Source organism: Myotis davidii, unplaced genomic scaffold, assembly GCF_000327345.1.
Source record: "Myotis davidii unplaced genomic scaffold, ASM32734v1 scaffold362, whole genome shotgun sequence".
NCBI lineage: Eukaryota > Metazoa > Chordata > Mammalia > Chiroptera > Vespertilionidae > Myotis > Myotis davidii.
In genome coordinates this window covers 4,453,558-4,459,267 of record NW_006297152.1, presented here as the reverse complement: position 1 = coordinate 4,459,267, position 5,710 = coordinate 4,453,558, and positions in this window count along the sequence as shown.

Genomic DNA, 5,710 nt, shown 5'->3' with positions numbered 1-5,710 from the left:
TCAATATGGAATGGTGGCTCTGGGCAGTAGCTCTGGGACCTTGGATACTCAGGGGTTTAATTCCACAGAAATAAAACTTTCCATGACACCTCATCCTCCTATGGGGGCCTCAGGAAATTCTTATTCCAGTGGCACCCCGAGAAGCTCACTTCCACCAGCAACAGGTGGGGGACACAGAGAGCACCCCACTGATAACATCTGGAACGTGCTGTTCTGTATTGTTTTAAATGTTTTCATTTTTACCAAAATGGGTAAGCGTTGGGCGCCATCACACTTTGTACCCACAGGTTCAATTCAAATGATACATTTTTATTTTGGAGAATCGTCTTTCAAATGACAATGCAAAGTTTCTCATGGTGTATACCAGCCTCCTTGAAGTGGCTCGTCACATAGAATCATCTTCCACCGTCACAGATTATAGGCAAGGAGAGCCAGGATGTCCCTTCAGAAGACACAGATTGCTGAGTCTGGAGGCATACTGCAGAGGTCACCAGGTCCCTTCCTTGTTTTTAAGACAGAATGGGAATCGAGTCCCTTCTTAATGTCTCTCCATTAAAGCAGATTCTAATAGATAGGTGTCTAACAACTATTACTACCACCAGGCAGTGCAGTTCTTTCCTCATCCATCTCTTCTTCCAGACTCCATGGTTTCCTTATTTTTCTTATTCTCTTTTCCTATGCTTGCTTGCTTCCTTCTCCGTTCAATTTTCCTGCCTTTCTCTCTCTTTTTTTCTCACCCATAAATAGAAAACAAAAATGTTGAGATCCTGACTGGTTACATTCCAGAGAAATAAGGAAATGCAGGTTGTTGTATAATTGGGAGAGGTCAGGGGTGTGACCTAAAGTTGAGAGAAGAGGAGGGTTTTAGAGGTAAAGGAAGGCAAAAAGGTTAAGTATAGGTTTCATTACATAAAATGATTCTTTTGTGAATTCCATCGGGGCATTCCATCTTTCACCGGTGATCCAAAATTACCAAAGATGGTCAATAACATGTATTCAAAGATGATCACCTTCATTAGTGTTTGTTTGTGCAAAAGTATCAATATTACATCAGAGTGAGCCTTAGAAAATGCCTTAGGAACTATCTATAAGATCTTTTTTTTTTTCAACCATTGGGATGTAAAATGTCACTGAATTCAATGTAAAAACAGTGTTGGTATAGCCCAATGGACCATGAAGTTTGAAAGAATAAGAACTTGCAAGAGATGGTTAGATTTAGTTACGTTTATCTTTAACCTATCTCCTTTTCAATTTCCAATGTTACTTTCAGGCTCTTGTGATCTTGTGATGTCATTCTTTAAAAACAATGACAAACTCCTAATAACAACAACAGGAAACCTATCTTGCTCTTTGGTTGGTGGGAGATATTGAAAAATATCAAAATAAAAAAGCCGCCCATCAATAGTTTGCCTCACAGAAATAACTGCTATTCATATTTTCTTGTATTTCTGACCATTTCCTGTGCAATCCTATTTCATAGTGACATTTTGTGTATGCGGTTTTGTATCTTTCGGGCAAGTGCTAGCCTAGAACACTTTTAGTCATGGTTTCCCGTCACTTTTCTGGCCAGTGGAACTGTATATATTCCTTTTCCTGCTGGGAAGTAGAATTTGAAAAAGTAAACTCTGCAAAGTCTCCTTTTGAAGGAGACGCTTAAGTGGGTGATCCAGGTGCATGTCTGTTCTTTATCTCAGGGTGGAAGGGCTCTAGGGACCTCTACCACAGATTTATCCTCTATAATTGCCCCCGCTTATCTGATTCTCCTCTAAACTTTAAATTCTGAAAGCAAGACTGTATACACATTTCTACCCCAGGACCAGCCTATGACCCTTTATGTAAAAAATTCTCAGTATATTTTTGGAGATTGGATGAATGAAAGGAAAAGGAAACACTACAATTCTAGAGGATCCGTCACTCATCAAGCCTTCTCCTCAGTATCAGGATGTGTGCATCTGGATTGAACTTCCCAGAAGTAAAATGTAGATTTGGATTTGTTGTGAACGAGTAGAGAAAGACAGGAATTGATCATCAGTGGAGCATCCCCTATAGACCCTGAACTCCTGACTCTACCTAAGATTCCTACTATGCTTTAATGCTTAAACTTGGCTGTCCACAAATATTTATAGAAAATTAATTTCAACTCTTTCCTCATTTAATAATCTTTGTAACATCTAGGCCACTGCTGACTACATTTTGGAAATGGTGGCATTCCCATATTTGGCACTCCTATAAGACTTGGTCCCACCACAGGGACATTGTTAAAGAACTAAAACCATACATGTCCAATTGGAGAAAGTATTGGATCACTTACTTGAGGGACATTAATAACAAGCTTACAGCTTGAGAGAGAGAGAGAGAGAGAGAGAGCCAGAGAACCATTCCAGAGATGTCAGTTTGAAAGAAGACAGAAGAAAGCAGACAGTGGTCTTGCTCCTGATGAGCCTCCTGATCCTCTTTAGCTTTGGCAGATCTTGGATCTCATCTCATTCAGACAAAACTGATAATGAACTGAGACATCCTCTGTAAGTAGACGGAAACTGTTTTCTCTCTCGGCAATTTATATTTGGTCAAGATGCAATTGGTCATATGGTTTTGAGGCAGTGTGCTGTGTACTGCTCTCTCTGCAAATGCAATTTTACAACATTTTGTGTGTGTTTTTAGAAAAACAAGTTTAATTCCTATTAATTACAGTGTGAAGTTGAGAGTGTGGAGCTCTGATTCACCTTATTTGCATAAAGAGAGCAGCACCACGTGTTGAGTGCCTTCAAGTACCCGAAACTGCTAAGTTCATTACATACATTATCTAAGGTCGGAGAAGAGGCAGGCAAAGACCAGATCACATAAGTCATCCAAAGGATCGGGAACTATATTCTAAGGGCAATGGAAAGCCAATGGAAATTTTAGGCCAGAAAATAAAAATAAAAATAAAAAAATTTAAAGCTTAATATGGCTAAAATGTGAAATATAAGAATACATTAATGTACTGTTTAATGTGTTCTGGAATGTGCTCTAATATGCAGTAATCCAATAATATAAGTATATATATGACAAAAGTATCTAGATTTCTGATATGTAGAATTTTTCTGAGAACTGAAAAGACCCTAAGGGTAGTTAACCAAAGCAGAACAGTACTTGGGTACATATTCTCAGTATGCCTATATCTTTTTGCCTTTCATCGATACTGTTTTAACTTGAATTGCAAATGGAGATGATAAAATAATAAGGGCGGGAAAGGAGAGAAGTGTGCTCATGTGCATGTGTGTGTGTCCGCGTGCGCACATAACGTGGTTTCCCATGGTTTTGGAGAAGAGCAAATTTATGACAATGAATGTCAGTATCACATTTTCTGTGCTCAAAAATAGCAGTCTACCCTATAAAAATTAGGAAAGTGAACACTGCTGGGTAATACAACAGATTTTGACTTGAAATATATTAATTTTTTACTAGGGGACCCCAAGATAGCTAGCTCTGTTAGTATTGGAAGAGTAAAGGGGCCCTTGGATAATATAGAGTATTACAGAGTAAGGTTTTAATTTTCTTTCACTTTTTAAAATTGATTTCAGAGAAGAAGAAAGAGATAGAGACATCAACGATGAGAGAGAATCCTTGATTGGCTACCTCATGCACACCCCCTACTGGGGATTGAGCCTGAAACCTGGACATGTGCTTTGACAGGGACTCGAACTGGTGAACTCTTCGTTTATGGGTCCACACTCAACCACTGAACACCACCAGCCTGGTAGCATTTAAGATTTTAAGGTGTGGTTCTTTCCCAAAGGGATTTTCTTATGGGAAGTTGGGAAAAATTCTTGAAGATTAATGAGGGTTTTTTTCTCTTGGATTATGGACTGCATTGCTTCCTGACTGTTCTCCAGGCTCAATGACTCCCTCTTAGGAGTGAATGAGTAAGTATATACTTAGCAAACTTCTTTGAGAAAGGCTGCTGACCCTTGGTCTAAGAAACCATGAGCGACAGGAGACGTGCGTTTAGCTGTCAGTTGTCAATCTGACTCATTTTCAAAGAGAATGAATCACCCCTTTGACTGACTCATGTAGCTCCATGGTACAAGGTGTGGTAGCACAAAGAGCACAGGTCAGCTTCAGGCACATTATGTACTTGAGTACTGCAATTGATCGGTCATTCTTCTCAAAATAAAAACACATTTATTAAGGATCTAATTGTATACATGACTTGAAAACATTCCAAATATGTAGGCTAACTATCAGAATAAATTAGCACTTGTTAAGGTTCTGTGGAACAGGTAAGATGTCTGTTATTATAAAAAGGGAGGAGGCTAGCTATGTATTAATTGTCAGGTTACCAAAGCTTGGAGTAAATTTGGAAGGAATGTTAAGAGTGGCTTCCCAGCAAGTGCTTGGTGTCTGGTTGAAAACTGGCCACGCTGCTTACTTGGGCACCAATGTGGTTACGTTAGGCTGTTTTTCATGATAAAAGGTGTTTTAAGTTTCAACACTCTAGAATCTGATGCTCAATATCCTGATATTGTATTCTTTTCTGTAATCAGAGTCATGGATAAAGAAATCTTCTTTACCATCCCCCCAACCCCCCCCCCCAAAAAAAAAGAAATATATCTTCTAGCACTGAATGAGAATAGATTTGCGTATATGGCCAGACCTGAGTATTATAGCCAAAGATTAAACAAGCTATTATTTAAAAAAATAATTTTATGCTTCAGCAGTTCTAAATTACTCATTTTTGCTTGCTATAAAAGAGCAAGGAGGCAAAAAAGGGGGGAAATTAGCATTTATCCAGTGCCAGTGTAGTGTGTCAGGCACTCATATACTCAGTCACATCAATCATCATTAAAATTGACAAGGAGCAGGTAATAGGTAATGTTTCCGTTTTTGTCAAGGAAGAAACTGTAGTTCAGAGACTGAGATGTGAATAGTTGGAATGCTCACTCAGGTGTGCTTGCTTATGATCTTCCCATAAAATCACTTAGGCACAAACTGAAAAACTTGAACTCAGGTAGGATTAAATGAAATGAGACAGCTTCTCCTCTTTATTTTGATTTAGATATAATCTGTATCTGCACGGGGCCAGGGGTGGGGAGGCAAATAAAATCTATTGCAGAAAGATGCTTGTATTCTACAAATCTGTTGATGGAGAGGGGCAATAGGAAGATTGGGATTGGGAAATGTACATTAAGCAACATGTCAATCCTGGGTCCTAATTTTTCTGAGTCCTATTGATTTTTTAAAGTATTTTCGAGATGGGCATCAATGTCTTATAACCTGTAAAATGTGAATGGTGCTGTCCCGTCTAGTTTTTAAGGACACTGTAAAGCTACTGAACAAGCTTTAAAAAGTTATTAGGAAAGTTGCTATAAAATACAAAGACGGTTTATATTTTGGACCCTCACCTGTGTACCTAAATTACTTAGTTCTTACCTTCATTACCACATCTATCAATTGCATCCTAATCACTTCTCTACTCTCTGGTATCTTGACCAGCAGGTGGTTCCTCCAAGACAAGGGACCATGTCTTTTTTATTGCAGTATCCATAGTAACCTAGACAGTGCCTGAAATAGAACAAGTGCTCAATAAAAGTTTATTGAATAAACAACACAATAAAAGGATTCATCTTTTTAAAAAATATATATTTTCATTGATTTCAGAGAAAAAGGGAGGGAGGGAGGGAGGGAGGGAGAGAGAGAGAGAGAGAGAGAGAGAGAGAGCAAAATCACA